The sequence below is a fragment of the Macaca nemestrina genome, chromosome 11 (assembly GCF_043159975.1).
Source record: "Macaca nemestrina isolate mMacNem1 chromosome 11, mMacNem.hap1, whole genome shotgun sequence".
Lineage (NCBI taxonomy): Eukaryota > Metazoa > Chordata > Mammalia > Primates > Cercopithecidae > Macaca > Macaca nemestrina.
Window position 1 is genome coordinate 53,375,017 of NC_092135.1, and position 21,408 is coordinate 53,396,424.

Here is a 21,408-nt window from a genome sequence, read left to right on the forward strand (position 1 = left end):
GTGAACTTTCTGAGTTCTTGCGTGACTAGAAAACCTTGGTCCTTGCATGGTGATAAAGATGGAAAATCATTCCTGATTTAAAGTAACTTTCTGTTTTTCTAGAAATTTGAAGCCAGCCTTATTCTCATTTTGTTGAATATAAATAAGTGTGAAAAAATGATCTGTTCGATTCTTAGTGAACTATTTTAAAATAACAGTTCTACTAAGTTTTGGAGAAAGTCTCAGGGACTCTTCTTTATTTTCTTTTCCCTTTTATTCTTTTAACTCACTAATTTTGGATCTACTTTTAGATGTATGTTGGAAAGTCTTAATATATCCTCCATGTCTCTTCATTTGTATTTCATATTTTACATCTCTTCACTTTTTTTTTATTTTGTACAGGAAGATTTTCTTAGCTCCTTGTCAATATCCATTCTGTTATTTGGATATTATATTAATATTTGTTATTTGAATAGGCATATTTTATTTCAAAAATTTTGAAATTTTTAGAATAATTGCTTTTTATTTTAGGTATGTGTCATTTCACTATTCAGTAATATTTTTCAATTGGCTCTATTATTTGTGTTTCCTAGACTGCTACTTTCACTTACTATCAAGCAGTATTCAATGTTAGCTATTTGGTGATATGTACTTATTCTCTACCACATGAAAATTCTGTGCTTCATGTGGGCTGCACAAACTCTGCGGAAGATGGTGTGTTGGAGCCTTCTGTAGCTGTGGGAGGCTGGTTGCCTTCTCTTAGTACCTGAGACCGCTGTTTGTTTGTTTGTTTGTTTGTTTTTCCCACGAGTTGGCTACGGGACATGCTAATACTGTGTGCATTATAGCCCCAAGAGGGTTCAGCGACTGAGGCTGTCAGGCACCATATTTCTCTATCTTCCTAGTGAAGTAGCAAAGAGTGCTCTGAGAAAAGCCTCAAATGTTGCCTTGGCTTTCTACCTTGGTTTTGTTTTGCTATTTTCTCTCAAACAATGCATCAGGGAATCAGTCCACAGATAATGCCCATTGTTGGTTTTCAAAATGTATTAATTTCTTTCTTTCTTTTTCTTTTCTACAGTATTGGAGTTGTTGTGCCTTGAAGCTAGAAACTGCCTTGAATTTCTACATAGGGAAATGTAATCTATTGCTTTCTTACAGGTAAATGTTTATCATGTGAAGATTGCTCTCTCCTTGGCAATACCTTGTTGGTAGAAGTAGAATTTAAAATATATTTTAAGTATTTTTATATGTACATTTCCAGAATAGACTATGAACACTTTGAGGTCAAGGACTATATGTTAGAAACTGTTAGTAGGCTACCTAATATCAATTCTCACTATTTTATTTACTAATGGAGCTGCACTTTATTTGGGGGAGCCGTGAGCCAGGTGAAAATATTTTCTCTGCTTCCTTTGCAGCTAAAAGTAGACATTTGACACAGTTTTGGCCACTAAGATATAAACAATTCACTGGGTATGGTTTCTGGGAAGGTTCTTTATTGGAGGATGACCCAGCTGGCCTGTGTATCATTCTACTGTTTGTCCTGCTCCTTCTTCCTGCTTGGAATGTGGACATGTCTACAGCTATAGCATCACTGCTGCCTTCATATCTGGTACGAGACAGAGCTTATCATTCCTACAGATATGAAAGAAAATCACTATCCTATGGTATAATCGTGTCAACCAAAGTCATATGCCCATATCTGAACCAAGATAAGATATCTGTGTATCATTATAAGATAATTTATATAAACCTAAGTTCCTGGAACGATAATTCTCTAGGGAAATACAACTCTTCTAATGGGCTTACCCTAAGCAACACATGTTCCTGGACCTGAAGCCATTATCTTCCAAACTACATGGCTGCTATCTGATGAGGAAGCAGTAAACAAATATTATTAATAAGAAGTAATCCACAATATGGATTCTATATTTCATATGGTCAGTTATTCAACACACACTTATCGCTTCTTTTACTTACACATTAAAAAATTTCATGCCTGCATAAAATTAATTTACTCCCTAGGAAGATAATCTAAAGCTTCTCTTCATCTAACATAGTTCACATAATCTTTTAAGAACACTCTTAAGCATGACTTTTCCCTCAATGTTTTCCCTGGGCTCCTCTTCCCCACACCGGGTTAACTGTCTTCCTATGTGCTTTTAACTCACCTTTTGCTACCATTATCATTTCACTTGTCTCACTGATAGAACTCTTATATTATTTGTCTGATTAACTAAAAGACCATCTTATTGTTGCTACACCATGTTCTATTTATCTTAATATACTTAGTTATTAATTCATTATTTAGATATTCAATAATTATTTGTTGAATCATGAATGACTCTATCAAGTATATATCAGTTCATGATTTCTATGAGCCTATGTATTATTGGAATATCAGGAAAGGGAATAGGGACTAGATATAGCTACGGAAATTAAAGTTTTTAAAAATTTTCCATGTATCTAACATTTAATAATTAAAGTATCATTGTAAATATGCTAATTGCTCTAAGCTTAGAATGGCCATACAATAAAAAAAGACATTTAAAATATAACTATCTTCTGAAAAACAATAATGGACTAGTTTTAGGTTAAAACCAAATCCAAGTGTTAAAATAACTAATTGCTTAACTTTTCATGTGCACCTCTCTCTAAGTTTCACACACAAGATGCACATACACAATGAAATGTCAGCCTTTATGTCCTTAGAATGATCAGTTAGGTTGTGATAATGCTACACAAATATAATTATAAGATGTACTAACAGCATAGGACGCCTAATTGTATTTATTTTAAGTGCTTTAAATTCTACCATTTCTCTTCTTAAAGAGTAGTTTCTACAATTACTTTATTTAAAAAAGAACAATAATAATTATGCCATGACAATATATTATTCCTAGAATTTTCAAATAAAAAAGGACAAACACTCAAAAATTGAAACCTTATTTTTCTGGAAAGAAAAGCATTTTCTAATTAGAAGTCACTAATTTAAATGAATGTGTAAACAATAAGTTTATAAATATAGCATAATGAACTAACTTCTATTTAGGAGAAAAAAGCAAACATAGTTACAGACATGGCACACACCCAGTTGATTTTTAAACAGCAACAATGGCCACAAATATACATTTTTAAATTCTGTCTATACATCTCTCTGTATGGCTCTAAATAATGTCCAGGTTAAATGAAAATGTTCCCAATTGAAGTGTACCATTATCCATTCTATCCTTTATCAGCTTCACATGTACAGTTCTAAGGTAAACATGCATCGTATACTTGGAAATTTTGATTTCAAACCTTGACAGCACATTTCCAAAGGTATAACATCTTAATCAAATTTAAAAATAAAACATCCTGGTGCTGAGCTTGGTTGTAAACCTAAAATTATATAACATACATGTTTTTATGCTTTGTCAATTACATTTGAAATAGGGGACTGTTTGTTTCAGCCCTTCTAAAAATGAGACGAGGATGAGAAAACAACCTATTTCCTTATTAGGTTCAGGAGTCAAAGGACTCAGCCAGGAGCCGCAGGCTTCAAGAGCATAGAAGATTAAGACATATATTGGATTCATGATGGAGGGCAGAAAGTTCATTTTCAAAATAAAACAGAATTTTATTCATATTCCTTTTAAAATTCAGATTGCCATTTGCCAGCTGACCTGTGACACGGCAGCAGTGTATTACATTTTCAATGAGCAGTCTGTCTGGAGCTGCTACTGGGAGAAACCGCTTCCTGGTTTCTAGGTTTGTATTTGTTTTTAAGTAAGATATTGTTGTCAGAATTTTAGAGGGTGCAAACAGGGGCAAGGTAACATATTTATTTTTAATAAGGAGGAGATGTAAAATAGTATAGTCATCAGCATTATGCATGGAATAATCCTGTAAAAAAAAAAATCACAACTCAGGTAAAATGCATATATGGGACTGTCAAAGATGAGGATGCCGGCATCTCAATGAGAAATAATAAGGGCAGGCCAAAAAATGAATCTTTATTTAAAAAATAAATACATGTGAATGCTTTTTAAAACAAGTTTTGGTAGAGTGCAAGTCAAGCCAAGGTTTTCTATAGTCAGGGACTAGATTTATCCAGCTCACCATCTGTCAAAATTATATTATAGACGACACATATGCATAGATACAAGACCACTGATTTTCATATATATTAAAACCTGAAACTACTGCAGGATATGAAAACCTACACACTGTTAAGCCAAAAGGCTTACATCTAGAACTTTTTTCCTCCACATCGTTTTACTTCTGTTCTCTTCCTGACCTGCATTTAGGAAAAATGGACACATAGTCAATGAAAATATACAAAAATTAAACTTCATTTAGGAAAAATCAAAACAGAAACTTTTAGATAACATAAAAATAAGAGAAGAGATGCCCCCTTCCCTTATTTTTGGGTCTGATCTTGTGGATGAATATATCCAGTACATATCTCATGATGTAGGAAAATGAGTTTCAGATGAGGATCAAGACAATTTTTAATACAAAATAAACAGAAGTTTTACTTGTGAAAATAGAGAGCAAGTAATAATGATGACACATGTGACTAGTTGAGTTGGCTTGAACCAAGACAATGCTGTTCATATTTCACCTCTGAGAATAGCTTTGTGATAAGAGTTACTTGTGTGCTATTTTGTTAATTTCTCACATGAGAAACAAAGGGACACAAGCATAGCAGTTTTGTCTATTTGATTTGGTACCATATCTTTAAAGTGGAAAGAGGAAATAAAAAAAGAGGAAACCATTAACCTCATATTTGTTTTGAATAAATAGTATTTTTATCACATAAGAATAACAAATTTATCAGTTAGAAAATACTGGCTTTAATCTATTTGCTTCATTTAAATAAATGATCAGTTATAAGAACAGCTCATAAAGCTTTCTTCTGTCACTATAGATGTAACTTTATAGATGTCACTTTCTTCTGCCCTGAGATTTAAAAAAAATTGTCATTGAATGATATAATTATATCATCTTATCAATAATAACACAAACTTCTCATATTATAAAATTATTTTAACACTTATCTTTTATTAAATAAACGTTTTCAGGTAAAACCCTGACAATTTATTTTTTAAAATGACATCAGAGGTAAATTGAATGACAGTTGATTTCACTTTCAGACCAGCTGTTTTAAATGCCAAGTATTTCTACTATAATTTAGAATTTATGATACATAAGGAAGAGAAAACTGAATAGCCTTCTTAAACGCTTCCCAAATATATTTGCATGTTTATCACTGCAGTTTAGTGTCTGTAAAATCTCTGAATTATGATCCATAAAGTATCAAAGGCCATGCAACTTCTTAAGTATAATCTGCAAATAAAATTTCATTTTTGTGTTTTTCACATTTAAATTAGATAAACATATTTTCTTTTCATGAAATGCTAAAATACTATTGATTTTAAGCATTTAAGTTTTTTGGTATGGTTTTGTGGTCCGTGGGGAAACTGAAGACATTATTTTATCATAAACTTTGTTACATTTTAATTACTAAAATACAGTTTCTGTATTATTTGAACAAAAGAAAAATCTTTTGACTCCCCTGAAAGAGAAAGACAAAAAAGAAGGAAAGAAGGGAGTGAGGGAAGGAGAGAGGTAGGGAGAGACAGAACAAGGGAGGGAAGGAGAATAAAAGAAGAAAAAAAATAGAATCCTTAAACAAATAAACAAATTTTAAATGCAATAGAAGTACTTTGGGATAATTTGATTCGCATGTGCCATATGTCAAATCATACACTCCCCTTCCCCCAAACACACATCCCAAACAGTACCCAAAGCCTGCAAATCCTGATATTCTGGCTTTGTCTATGCCAAAATAGTAGTCCAGTCTGCTTAAACTTAGTGCTATAGAAGAGATTGTATTACATAGCATAAAAATGACTGTCAAAGTTGAAGAAATTAGTGTCTTTTGAGCTATAATGTGTTTGGCATATGTCACTGGAAATGTTTTCCAGTAGCTCACACAAGCACCAAACACAATTTTGAGTTTCTTTCTATTAAGTTTGCAATACATTATTTTAATTTTTTAAAAGTTCCAAGACAGAGACTTAATCAATTGAAAAACAAACAAACAAACAACAAAAAAAAAACCAACCAACCAAACAAACAAACAAAAAAAAACCTAGCACCAAATTTAGCAATACAATAAGATTGAGATTGCTTCTTCACAGAGCTAATTCTCCCAGAATCCACTGTTCATCTCATCACTCCTTATAAAATACAGAATCCTTAATTGGTCTGTGCTTCTCCAACATGTTTTTAATGAAAACGCAGCACATAACTCTTAGTTTGTTGGCTGCCAGAGCCCAATTTACAAAAGTGGGAGTGCGAGATAAGAAAAGAGTACATCTGCAGAGCAGGCTGCGCAATGAATCACACGGTGCCAGAGTTGAGTAGAATATAATTGAGTCCAACATCTCTGAGCACTTTCACCATAATTAATGATAATCTGTAACAGAGGAATCTGAGATTCCAGTTCAGAGAACTGTTTAATTAGGCCAAGTAATGAAAGCAGAAGCAGTACAAGAATATGGCCTGTCTCATGATTAATGATTCATGCTACTGAACACAAAAGTGCCGCACCGTTAACTCTAACGAATGCTGCATCTCTCTGGCATTTACAAAATAGTGAAATGGATGCATTTTTGTATTTTAAAGATGTAACTGGCAGTATCCTTTTCTGAGCTATTTACATGATAAATATGGTTCCGAAGGTAACTGTCTTCTTCACAGGTTCTTTGCTCTGGGGTAGTTTAAGATAAATATGGTATCCGCCTCTACATCAGTATTAAGGTAAGTGCCATTCCAGCACAGGATCATTAACACTTTCACTTTCACTTTCCAAGTGAGTAAAACATTATTTTCAGTCTTACTTTGGTTTTAAAAAGATGCATCTTTTATGGACAAAATCACCCATCTTAATGTTTATATAATATTCACTTAATAATATAATAAAGAGAAACTAGGTTAAGAATCAATCGTAAGGTAGAGAAGATATAAAGCACATTTGATAGTTATTATTTGGGGAGGTCAGCATATAATACATCCTCTCAATGTAGAGCAAGTTAACATTGAGATTGCCCTGCAAGTATGGGGGACAAAACAAAAGAAAGAATGGTTTGCCTGAGGCCTTAACTTAAAAGCCTGTGAATTATACAGGTTTTATGCCACTACTTGTTCTGCTTTTCAATAAAATGAAGACTAGTGCTTCTAAGAGGAATTGCAGAATTGCACCTTACATATGCAAGGTCTGTAAGAAAACAACCGTCATAACAAAGTATGCATACTCCGCATATTACAAAATTGGGACTATTAAGATGCTTGCTGCAGAAACTTCTATGATTTGGCACCCATTGACATTCATAGTGATTCAGGAGCCAACTTTACCTGTTACATGAATTAGAAGTAAAGATGCCTAAATGCTCCACTATCGTTACCCTGCCTTCCAATACATATGGAAGTTAGTCAACCACAAAAATGCAACTCACGTTTGATATTCAGATTATCTCCTGTTGACCAGATAGAATATATTGTCTCGTAGAAAATGTAATACCAGGGTTGGGCTGTCAATAAGCTTGAATCCATGTAACCCCAGAACAATGGGCAGAGATACAAAACTTTAATTATTACCTTCAAGTAGGCCAAAGGAAAATCCCCCACTTTTGTACATTTTTCACTCGATCTAAAGACAGGTTTGATCTTCCAGGGATATTTTGTAGAAAATTTGTGGTTACAACATAATGAAAATGTAACAGTTTTATAAGAAGGCATTAAAGGACCATATTTTACTCTAAAACTTCAAATATGTAGAGATATATATTTACCTAAATCTTAATATACACACTTCAAAAATCAAATTTTGTTTTGTAGGGATACACTTTTACAAGAATAGGTAAATTTTGGTGGGCTGTATTTATATATGGAATGATTGATTTGTATTGTAACCATTCATAACATATGCATCATATACAAGAAATAATTTTCTTTTAAAAAATGAATATATATCCCAGCACTTTGGGAGGCCGAGATGGGCGGATCATGAGGTCAGGAGATCGAGACCATCCTGACTAACACGGTGAAACCCCGTCTCTACTAAAAATATGAAAATTAGCCGGGCGCGGTGGCGGGCGCCTGTAGTCCCAGCCACACGGGAGGCTGAGGCAGGAGAATGGCGTGAACCCGGGAGGCGGAGCTTGCAGTGAGTGGAGATGGCGCCACTGCACTCCAGCCTGGGAGACAGAGGGAGACTCCGTCTCAAAAAAAAAAAAAAAATAAATAAATAATAAAAAAATAAAATAAATAAAAAATGAATATATTTAATCACAAGGCTTCAAAGGAATTCCACATATTCTTTAGCTTGTTTGAATTTTGATATATTTTTACATAATTTTGTATATTCTGATTATTTTCAAATCACGTTGTTATTGACTACGTGTCATGTTGTGGAAGATAGAAAGGGGAAAAATGGGCTTTATGATATGTGATATTTTCAAAGGAAGACATCGCATTAATGACTTTTTTATAATGTACACAATTGGCTAACATTTTTAAAACAATATCTGTGTGCCAGGCACTGGGCTACACAATTTCATACATTCCTAATTTATTGTTTATAACAAAAAACCTAAAGAACAGTCACTGTATTAGTCTGTTCTCACACTGCTATGAAGAAATATCTGAGGCTAGGTAATTTATAAAGGAAGGAGGTTTAATTGACTCACAGTTATGCAAGGCTGAGGAGGCCTCAGGAAACTTACAATCATGGTGGAAGGAGAAGCAAACACATCCTTCTTCACATGGTGACAGCAAGGAGAAGGATAGAGTGAAGAGGTAGGGAAGCCCTTATAAAACCATCAGATCTTGTGAGAACTCACTCACTATCATGAGAGCAGCATGGAAGTAACCACCCCATGATTCAATTACCTCCCACCAGGTCCCTCCTACAATAGGTGGAGATTTTCGGAACTATAATTGAAGATGAGATTTGAGTGAGGACAAAGCGAAATAATATTATTCCACCCCTGGCCCCACCCAAATCTCATTTCCTCATATTTCAAAATACAATCATGCCCTTTGAACAGTCCCTCAAAGTCTTAACTCATTCTAGCATTAACCCAAAAGTCCAAGTCCAAAGTTTCATCTGAGACAATGTAAGTCCCTTCCACCTATGAGCCTGTAAATAAAAAGCAAGTTAATTAATTCCTAGATGCAATGGGGGTATAGGTATTGGGTAAATGCAGCCATTCTAAATTGAAGAAATTGGCCAAAACAAAGGGGCTACAGGCCCCTCACAACTATGAGATCCAATAGGGCAGTCATTAAACTTTAAAGCTCCAAAATGATCTCCTTTGACTCTATGTCTCCCATCCAGGTCACCATAGTCTTGGGTAGCTCCAGCCCTGTGGCTTTGCAGGGTACAGCCTCCCTCCTGAATGCCTTCTTGGGCTGGCATTGAGTGCCTGTGGCTTTTCCAGGTGCATGATGCAAGCTGTCAGTGGATCTACCATACTGGGGTCTGAAGAACAGTGGCCCTCTTCTCACAGCTCCACCAGGAAGCACCACAGTGGGGCCTCTGTGTAGGGCTTCAAACTCCTCATTTCCCTTCCACACTGCCCTAGCAGAGATTCTCAATAAGGACTCTTCACCTGCAGCAAACTCCTGCCTGGACACCCAGGCACTTCCATACATCCTCTGAAACCAAGGCAGAGGTTTCCAAACCTCAATTCTTGACTTCTGTATACCTACAAACTTAACACCACATGGAAGCTGCCAAGTCTTGGGGCTTGCACCCTCTGAACTAATGGCCTGAACTATACATTGGCCCCTTTTAATCATGACTAGAGCAGCTGGGACACAAGGCAGCAAGTCCTAGGCTGGACACAGTAGTGGGGGCCCTGGACCTGGCCCAGGAAACCATTTTTTCCTCTTAGCCCACTGGGCCTATGCTGAGTGGGGTTGCTGTGAAGTTCTCTGATGTGCCCTGGAGTCATTTTCCCCATTGTCTTGGTGATTAACATTCGGTTCCTTGTTGCTCATGCAAATTTCTGCAACCAGCTTGAATTTCTCCCAGAATGTAGTTGTGTTTGTTTGTTTGTTTTTTCTATCACATGGCCAGGCTGCAAATATTCCAAACTTTTATGTTCTGCTTCCTCTTGAATGCCTTGCCACTTAGAAATTTCTTCCATTGGCCAGGCATGGTGGCTCATGCCTGTAATCCCAGCACTTTGGGAGGCTGAGGTGGGCAGATCATGAGGTCAGGAGATGGAGAACATCCTGGCTAACATGGTGAAATCCTGTCTCTATTAAAAATACAAAAAAATTAGCTGGGCATGGTGGGTGACTGTAGTCCCAGCTACTTGGGAAGCTGAGGCAGGAGAATGGCATGAACCCGGGAGGTGAAGCTTGCAGTGAGCCAAGATCGCACCACTGCACTCAAGCCTGGGTGACAAAAACAGAAATTTCTTCCATCAGATACCCTACATCATCTCTCTCAAGTTCTAAGTTTGGGGCAGGGGCAAAATGCCACCAGTCTCTTTGCGTAGCAAAAGTGACCTTTACCCCAGTTCCCAACAAGTTCTCCATCTCCATCTGACACCACTTCACCATGCACTTCATTGTTCATAACACTATCAGCATTTTGGTCAAAGCTATTCATCAAGTCTTTAAGAAGTTCCAAACCTTCTCATATCTTCCTGCCATCTGAGCCCTCCAAGACTCTAGAAAGTTCCAAACTTTCCCACATTTCCCTATGTTCTTCCAAGCCTTCCAAACTGTTCCAACCTCTGCCTGTTACCCAGCTCCACGGTTGCTTCTGCATTTTCAGGCATCTTTGTAGCAACACCCCATTCTCTGCAGTACCAATTTACTGTATTAGTGCATTCTTATGCTACTATGAATAAATAACCAAGACTCGATAATTTATGAAGGGAAGAGGTTTAATCAAATCAAGTTCCTCAGGGTCAGAGAGACCTCAGTAAACTGAGAGTTATGGTAGAAGGGGAAGCAAACACAACCTTCTTCACACGGTGGCAGCAAGGAGAAGAGCAGAGTAAAGGGGAGGGAAAAACCCGTTATAAAACCATCAGATCTAATGAGAACTCACTTACTATCATGAGAATAGCATGGATAAAACCGCCCCCATGATTCAGTTGCCTCCCACCAGGTCCCTCCCACAATAGGTGGGGATTATGGGAACTATAATTCAAGATGAGATTTGGGAGGGGACACAGCCAAACCATAGCATTACTGTAATTGTTTAAACATTATAGATGAGCAGATGCAAGCTAGTTTATCAGCATAGAAAAATATTTTTAAAATAATATCAATGCCTTAAGTTTACAGATATATTTCCTAAATATAAGAAGACCAGAAGTGCCAATGTGGCTCCAAAGTTTCATCAGGGACTCAGAATTCTATCGTTCTGCTCTGCCTTATGCAGCCCATTAACACATGGTCAAAGATGGCTGGTAGAGTTCCAGGTATTACATTCACACTGTAAGTAGCAGGAAAAGTGAGAAAGATAAAAGGATTTTGCCCCATTTTTCCAAGAAACTTTCCTATAATTTCCACACAACTTTCCTCAGTAAATTATATAGGGCATAATCTAGCCACACAGCCCATGATACAAAAATCTAAGCTAGTAATATAGACTTTAATCTTGGTGCTAAACTCCAAGTTGGGTTTGCATCACTAAGGAAGATGGGAAGACTGGAGACTTGATAGTGAGTTAACATTAGGTGCCTTAGAGTGATTTAGTGACTTTTTTTCTTATTGTACAGGCATTAATGGGAGAACCTAATTTTGTAAACATGTCTATTTGAATCAAAAGCTATATCTTCAGCTATTTTCATGTACACAGTGGTCTCTCAAATATATGTTTAATTTTATTAAACTTAACTAAGTGATAATTGGTGGAAAATTATGCCATTATTTTTTGTTAGCGTTAATTAGAAAAATTAGCATTTTAAGACAAGCAAAATATTATTCGTTTGGTTTTTCAAATTACCACTTGAAGGTATTAGATGTGACTCAGAGAGGTAGGTAGATGGGACTTTGAACTTGAGAGCGATGATTTAGATAACAGGCAGGTAGACGAGATGACCAGTGAATTTGGCATTAACTACCAGCAATACATTTTCTTTTTTAAATTCAATATCTACATGAGATTTTTAAAAAATAAGTGAACTAACATACATCCTGCAAGTTTTGAGAATGTTGTTTTTAGTTATATATGTGGAGACAATTACTAGTTTATAATAACACACACCTGGTGATAATTTTAGCATGCCATCAGGTAGCCAGTATGTCTCAAATTCAGAGATAATAAAATATTAAAATATGCATCTGAGAATAAATGAAATACAACATACTCATTGAAATGAAGAACCGAATGGATGGATCCAACAAAAAAATAGACAGAAACTTAGAGAAAATGAGTAAATTGTGTAATATATTTGAGGAAATAAAACAGAACTCAGATGAAATGAGAGAAAATATAAAAAAGAGACTGAGTATATACGAAAGAGAATAAGATTAATCTCCTTGACCAGTATATTATTAAATGGTAATTGTCTCCACATGTTTAACTTAAAACAACATTCTCAAAACTTGCAGAATTTATGTCAGTTCAGTTATTTAAACACTAGACTGAGAAAATTTACTGTATGTCTCTGAAGAGTGATAGAAAAACAATATGAAAATTTAGGAAGACGGTCTATTGAAAGAAATAATAGAGATTTTCCAAAATGTAAAAAACAAAACAAAACAAAAGCCAATGAGTCTTTAGGTTCAAAGAGTTCACTGTGTTATGAGAAGGATAACTTCAATCCAAAACAAAAACTTTAGATTTATTGACATAGGATTTCAAATTTTTAAAGAAAAAGAAAAATTTAAAAACAGCCAGGATTAAAAGACAAATTACCTAGAAGTAAATAATAATTTGAATGATAATGAATATCTCCTTGCAGCAACAAATGACAAGGTTTAGTGCAAATGCATCATTAAAATGATACCATTTTACTTTGTGAAAATATAATGATAATTATATTCTAATACAAAATAATGCATTCAAATTATTTGTTCTCAGTAAAATATTTCAATTTAGTTACTTATACCTAAACTTTCAACATACAGTGTCATGCAAATGATTACTGAAAGATTTTAACAGTTATATAAAATATTCTGCTTCTGTGACACAAACTGAGTCAGGCAAGCAGAGAACCCCTGCCTCCACTTCCCAGCACTAGGTTAGGTAGCATTGCCTGAGGAAAGAGAGGCAAGAATACAGACAGAAACCCTTTCTGAAGTCTCAGAGTTCCTGCTGAGATTGAAGCAGGAACATGGAGAAAACTCCTACAGTATGTAATCTCTACTTTAAGCAGGTGATTATAGCAGAGAAAAATGAAGCCAGTGCTGCACTAAAAGTCACTGCAGGACAATAAAAACCAAAACCAACTAAATTCCTAAATAGGTTGACTCAATCTACCACAAATGAAGAGGGGTTCCTATTTCTTGACGTACATACCTCAGTCTCTATGTATTATGTTTATATACAGGATGTACAGTGATGAATAAAATGTTAAGAGATACCTAAATATGCAAGAACAAAAGTGTCATCTGATACCTGACAACAGAAGCCAATTGTGAAATGGCCCAGAGGCTGAGATTATTAGAGAGAAAGTTTAAAATAAGTATAAATAATATAGTAAAGACTCTAGTGGAAATAATAGCTAATATACATAAATAAATACATAATTTTGGTAGAGGGATAAAATTTTAAGAAAGTATCAAATGAAAACACTAGAAATTTTAACAACTACAATCATGGAGAGCAAGAATATCTTCCAGAGACTCACCAGTTGATCAAAACTATCAAGAAAAACATTGTTGAATTTGAAGATAGATCAATGAAAATTATCTGAACTGAAATACAAGTGGAAAAATGATAATTTAAACAAACTGACACAACATTAAACAGATCTCAGACAATATCAACATTCTAAATATACAATAGCTGGAATCTAAGGGGGGAAAAAGAGAGAAAAGGGAAGAAGAAATTCTTGGAGGGATAGTGGGTGATAATTTTTCCAAAATAATGAAAAACATCAAACTATGTATCCAAAAATCTCAAGAGCTCCACACAGGGCAAATAATACCAATATCATTACCTGGAAATATCATATAAAAACTGCTAAAGTTTGTGATCTGAAGTTAATACTGAATTAGAAAAATAAAAAAAGATTAATCAAATAAATATGAATAATGATAAGAATTAGAAAAGGTATTTCATGCAAGACAGAAGAATGAAGTGAAACATGAAGTGCTGAAAGAAACAAAAGTGAAACAGATCTGTCAATCTAAAATTCTAAACATAGCAAAAATATTTCTCAAAAACGGAGAAATAACAATATATTGACAAATAAAACCTGAATAACAAGAAATGGTAAAGGAAGATTTTAGGTAGAAGAATTATAATGTCAGACAGAAACATAAATCCGGACCAAGAAATAAAAATAACCTGAAAATTAAAGTATGTAAGACATTTTTGTTGCTAATTTATCTAAAAGGAAAATGATGGTCTATAATAAATACATTAGCAAGGTATTACATAAAGTAAAATATATGATAAAATGAGAACAGATAAAAAAGAGAATTTGGGAGTATACTTTTATAGGTTTATAGCTTACACATAAAGCAATTTATAATTTGAAGGTGACTGTGATTAATCAAATATATATATATTATGTACATATATTACTCTATATATATAGAAAGAGAGTAAACCTTAGGGTTACACAATTTTTAAAATACCTATAAATAATAATGTGATAAGATGGAAAAATAAAAAATAATCTGTTTCATTTAAAGTAGACCCAAAAAGAGGATGGAAAAATACTTAGAGAGAAATGACTAAAAAGATGATAGACAAAAATATACCATAATAGTAATAATATTAAAGGTAAACAATCTAAACAAACCAGTTAAAAGAAAGGCGTTGTTAGGAAGGAGCCAGACATAATTATATACTGCCTTCAAAAGTTTCATTTTAAGTATAGAAATCTAGACAAGTAAAAATAAAAGTATGAAGAAAATGTATTATGCAAACATTAATCTGTAAAAAGAACCTGGAGTGGATACTTCAATATTTCAAAACAAGGCTTATTATTTAAGATAAAGAGGGACATTACAAGATGATGAAAGTGTGTATTCATCAAGAAGAGATAGTAATATCAAATATAAATGTACTGCCTAAAAAGCATCAAAATACATAAAGCAAAAGCTGATAGAAATAAAAGTAGAAATTAACAGAAAACAAATCAAAATAATGATTGGTGATATCAACACTTCTCTATAAATAATCAATAGAAAAAGTAGATAGAAAACTATTAAAGTTATACAGGACCAAAACAACGGTGTAAATCAAATTGCCCCAATTAATGATTACAGAAAGACAGCAAAATACGTATTATTTCAGGTGCATATGACATGTTCATCAGGGTAAGTATATGCTGGAAAATAAAATAAACAAAAGAAAATAATATAAATTGAAATAATACAAAATGTGCTCTTTGAATAAAGTGGAATTGAACTGGCAATCATTAACAGAAAGATATTGCAGAATCCTGAAATATTTGGAAATTAAATATGTCTTAATTAAAAGAGGTTAACGATGAAGTCATAAGGAAAATTATAAATATTTGGGATTTAACAAAAAATAAAACATTTTAAAATGTAGGGGAAGCAGCTAAAATAGTACTTAGAAATAAAGGTAATTAAATTAAATGCTATAACTATTATTATATATTAATATGAAATTACATATACATATATGTATTCATATAATGTATATGTTATATAGAACACATAATATATTGTGTTAATTATATATGTAATATATAATTATATAATATAATTAAAATCAAGATATGAATTTCAAAAGAGGTTTTAAATCAATATATAAGATTTTCACTCCAAGAATATATGAAAAGCTAGTGTTAAACAGAAAGTAAGTAGAAGAAAGGAAGCAATTAATGTATAAGATACCAATGAAACTGAAAACAGAGAATATCAACAAGGAAATCAGTCAAATAAAAAGCTGGCTATTTGAAAAGATCAATGCAATTTATAAACTTTCAGCCATCTTGACTGAAGAGAGAGAAACAGGAAAAAGGGAATCTGAAAAAAGAGAGAGACAAAGAAGAGAAATTATTGTCAAAATATCAAGAAGATAAGCAGAATCTCCTTGTAGATATTACAGACAATGAAAGAATAATAAGGAAATAAATATTATGAGCAACTTAAATACCATAAAATCAACAACTTTGATGAAATGTTATGACCTTGAAAGTCTCAAACAATCAAAGCTTACTGTAGAAGAAATACATAGTCTACATTGTTATATAAGGATTTGTGGAACTGAGTTTGTAGCTAAAATCCTTCAAACAAAGCAAACTTCAAGCCAATATGGCTTCACTGGTGGTTTCTAACAAATATTTAAGAAAGAAAAAATACCAACTCAACACAATCTCTTTCAGGAAATAGAAGAGAAGTGAAGATTTTCTACTCCTGTAATGAGACCTGCATTGCTTTGATACCAAAACCAGGAAAAAGATAAGAAAACAGAATTGCAGACCAATATTTCTTAAGAACATACATGTAAAAATGCACAATAAACTATTTGCAAATGATGTCCAGTAACAAGTGACAAAGGGGATATTACTATACACCCCACAGAAAACACAATCATCAGAGAGTATTATGGATGTCTCTATGCATATAAACCATAAAATTGAGAAGAAATGGATACATTCCTGGACACATACACCCTCCCAAAACTGAGCCAGAAAGAAATTAAACCCCCGAACAGAACAGACCAATAATGAGTTCCAAAACTGAATCAGCAATAAATAGCCAAGTAACCAAAAAAAAAAAAAAAAAAAAAAAAAAGCCCAGGACGGAACAGATTCACAGCTGAATTCTACCAGATAAACAAAGAAGAGCTGGTACCATTCCTACTGAAACTATTCCAAACAATTGAAAAGAATGGACTCCTCCCTAACTCATTCTATGAGGCCAACCTCATCCTAATACCAAAAACTGGTAGAGATATAACAAAAAAGAAACCTTCAGGCCAGTATCCTTGATGAACATCGTTGCAAAAATCCTCAACAAAATGTTGGCAAACCAAATTCTGTAGCACTTCAAAAAGCTTATCCACTACGCTCAAGTAGACTTTATCACTGGGATGCAAGTTTGGTTCAACATACACAAATCAATAAATGTGATTTGCCAAATAAACAGAACTAAAGACAAAACCCACACGATTATCTCAAAAGATGCAGAAAAGGCTTTTGATAAAATTTAATATCCCTTCATGTTAAAAACTCTCAAACTATGTTTTGAAGGAACATACCTCAAAATAATAAGAGCCGTCTATGGAAACCCACAGCCAACATAACACTGAATGGGAAAACCTGGAAGCATTCCCCTTGAAAACCGGCACAAGACAAGGATGCTCTGTCTCCCCACTCCTATTTAAAATAGCATTGGAAGTCCTGGCCAGAGAATTAGGAAAGAGAAAAAAATAAAGGGCATCCAAATAGGAAAAGAGTAAGTCAAACTATCCGTGTTTGCAGACAACATGATCCTATATCTAGAAAACCAAACAATCTTAGCCCAAAAGCTTCTTAAGCTAATAAACAACTTCAACAAAGTCCCAGGGTAGGTGGAGGGAGAGTGTCAGGAAAAATAACTAATGGGTTCTAGGCTTAATACCTAGGTGATGAAATAATCTGTACAACAAACCCCCATGATATAAGTGTACTTATATAACAAACATGCACATGTACTCCTGAACTTAAAAGTTAAAAAAAAAAAACACCAAAACATGAAACACTTAGGTATAAATCTAATAAAGTATGTACATGCATATGTTAAAAACTATGAAACACTGATTAAATAGAGACTAAACAAATGGAGACATGTTGTGTTTATTAGAAGTCTCAATATTAAGCTATTAACTGTTCCCATATTGATAGCAATATGTGATCCACTGTTAGACTATAAACTTTTTGAGGGTGGGAATGTTGTCTAGCTTGATGGCCTCATATATATTAGGAATTCAGTAAACTTTTTGAATTGATTTAAAAATAAAAGAACATGATATTTGCTAAAAGGACATTTGTAGTATTAGATAACTAATGTAATAGAACAATCACATGATTACATAACCCTGTTTTTTATAGAAATTTCATTTTTTGAATATGAGATCATAAATGTGACAGAAGATATAACATGTAGGCTTAATAAGTTTTTCTTACGTTTTATGATTAAGATGTAATCAATCAATGGAAAACAGCATAATGAATAAGGTATGGAACACAAATTGTAAATGAATATAGAATTCAATAAATATTTGTAAGATTTTAGATTATTTTTCAGCAATGTATAACATAATCAGCATCTAAGAGTAATAGCTATTTTCAAGTCAAACTTACATAAAGTTTATTCAAGTCCATTTCAAAATATGACATTTCCTATTATGCTTATATTTTTAAAGGGGAGACAGATGAATAAATGAATAAATAATATAATAATAGATATGTATTTATAAGTGCTATGAAGATAAGAAATCCAAGCAACAAGAGAGTGAAACGATGTAGGTGGATTTAGGATAAGGCAGGGTATTCTGAGAAAACTTCTCTGAGGACATGATGTTTGTGAATAAATTTGATTCACTAGAGGGCATTCACAAAGAAAGTAACAGAAATTAGGTGGGAGAAGGAGCCAGGGAACCAAACCTGTAAGTTTTTGCAGACCATGGTATGACAGGAAGCCAATTCAGGTTTTTGGCATAAGTATGGTGTTCTGTTAGCTCCTGAAAATACATCCAAAGTGTTCCGGTCACTTCCACTGTTTATATTCTGATCTAGACCATTGTGGAATCTTGGCTGAACGCTTTCAAAAGTCACTGGTCTCTCTAATTGTACTCTTGTTCCTCTATAGTCAATTCACTACACAAAAAAACAGTGATACTTTTAAAATATCGATAAGGCTGGGCACGGTGGCTCACGGCTGTAATTCCAGCCCTTTAGGAGGCTGAGGCAGGTGAATCACAAGGTCGGTAGTACGAGACCAGCCTGGGCATTATGGTGAAACCCTGTCTCTACTAAAAATACAAAAATTACCCAGGCGTGGTGGTGCACGCCTGTAGTCCCAGCTACTCGGGAGGCTGAGGCAGGAGAATCGCTTGAACCCAGGAGGTGAAGGTTGCAGGGAGCCAAGATCGTGCCATTGCACTCCAGTCTGCATGACAGAACAAGACTTGGTCTCAAACAAAACAAAACAAAACAAAACAAAACAAAACAAAACAAAAAAAAAAAACAACAACATTGATAAGATCCTGCTACTCCTTTGCTCAAAACCATTCAGTGATTTCTCTTGTCTCTGAGTGAAACTTTTCAATGGTGCACAAGGCGCCACGTCACTAATCCCTCTCTGCTCCTCACTTTATCTCCCACCACATATCTTTCTGGTTTTCTGTCCCAGAATTCGCAAACACATTCTTGCCTTGGGGACTTTGTGTGTGCTTTTCTATCAGTTTGTGGTGACTTTTTCCTAGAAATGTATACTTCCGCTCAAACATCCTTCATGACTTTGCCATGGTTATGTGAATCCTTCCCTGATTATGCTCTATAAAATAATAATCTCATGCCTTTCTGCAGCACTCTTTAATTCGTTTGCCCTCATTTTTTCTTCATAACATAATACAATTTGACAAATTATTTTATACTTATACATACTATATTAGCTCAGGCTGCTATAACATGCCATAGACTGCATGCCTTAAACAACAGATAATTTATCTCAGTCCTGGGGGTTGTGCAGTCTAAGATTAAGAAGCTGGCTGATTCAGTTCCTGGTGCAGGCTATCTTTCTGGTTTTTGGGCAGACATCTCACTGCATCCTCACATGGTAGAAAGAGAACTCTGGTGTTTCTCCTTTTACCTATAAAGGCACTAATCCCATCATGAGGGCCCCACCCTTCCACCCTTATGAACTTATCTAAACCTAATTATCTCCCAATAGTCCCGTCTCTGAATATCATCACATTGGGAGGGTTAGGGTTTCAACATTTGAATTTTGGGAAAACACAGTTTAGCCCATAGCCATCATCTACTTAGAAATTTTGAACCCTATATGTGAATCCCTTTGTCAAGCATTTTGAGGGTTTTATTATCAAAAGAAGAGATTAAGAGTATTGTCCAACTTCTAGTACGATACACTACATAGCGGATGATGTAAATTTAGCACTATTACACGAATATCTTTTTAAAGAGAAAAAAGATATTAAGTACAGTTCTAAGTTAGAAAGTAAAACCTAACATAAAGGTGTCTTTTTTTCTCATGGCAATTATTATTTGTCTTATTTTTGTAAAGAAACTTACCTCAGGATTAATTTTGGAAAAAAAAATGTAGTTGAATTTTCTCAGGAGGAGATTTCAAGTATATGAACTGTGTAATGAGAGATAGTGACATATAAAGGAAAGAATGCCATTCTAGTTCATATTTTATTCTGGGAGATTAATCAGTGCAAAGACTTCATTGAGGAGATGAGAAGAAAATCAGTGGAGTTTTACCTTTAGGCAACAAACACAAATTGAACAAATCCAAAGTTATCCTTTTTTTTTTAATCACATGTTTGTCTGGTCAATTACCAGATGCAAAGGCCATATTCAATTTTAAGAAAAAAATTTCAATTTTAAGAAAGAATTTTTCAATTTTAAGAAAATGTTATTTTCATATATATTTTCAATTTTAAGAAAAAAATTTTTATGGCCTTAACAATAGGGACAGTAATTAATTTATTTCATGTGTGAAATCTGTTAAATTCTGTGGTATATATTAAAATGTGTCTTTTCATAAACCCATTTCCTACATATTGACTTACCTTCTCTAGTGATCAGCATTAATCTTGTATTCATTGTGTGGTGTCTCATTTCTCAATCAAACCAAGTTTTATTCAAATAATAATTTTCTTTCTTTAAATGTTGCATGAAGATAATTGCATTTTATTTTGGAATAGGCTGGAGGTTTTGGTATGTTCTCTCTTCAAAATGGTGGTGAGCTTATCCTATAAAGTACTGCATGGATCTAATGCTACTGTCGTCTTTTGGTATCTTATGTTAATGTTAATAGGTGAAAACATTATAAAGCAAAAAATCATGTATGGTATGGTGATCACTTTTTATATAATCATTATAATATGTAATGATTAGCTTTAATTCTGAGGAAGAATTTATGTTAAATTGGCTTAGTGAAATGTCTAATTATTCAACCATATTGTATGCGGATACTTTCATTCTACTCTATCAAATATTATTTCATATAGAGATCGAACTATAAGCTTTGTTA

General features: G+C 33.9%; 1 long non-coding RNA gene across 3 annotated transcripts in view; it reads left to right on the forward strand.

The window, feature by feature from the left end:
* The window catches only part of LOC105493229 (uncharacterized), a 125,597-nt gene that overhangs the window by 15,662 nt on the left and 88,527 nt on the right, over window positions 1-21,408 (forward strand). Inside the window, exons 2-4 of one of the 3 annotated variants that reach the window (XR_011609784.1) lie at window positions 1,058-1,137; window positions 1,398-3,729; window positions 6,730-6,789. This is a non-coding gene — a long non-coding RNA (uncharacterized lncRNA). Of the gene's footprint in view, window positions 1-1,057; window positions 1,138-1,397; window positions 6,790-21,408 lie in introns of all 3 variants that reach the window. The other 2 variants (XR_011609782.1, XR_011609783.1) reach the window with 2 other exon arrangements.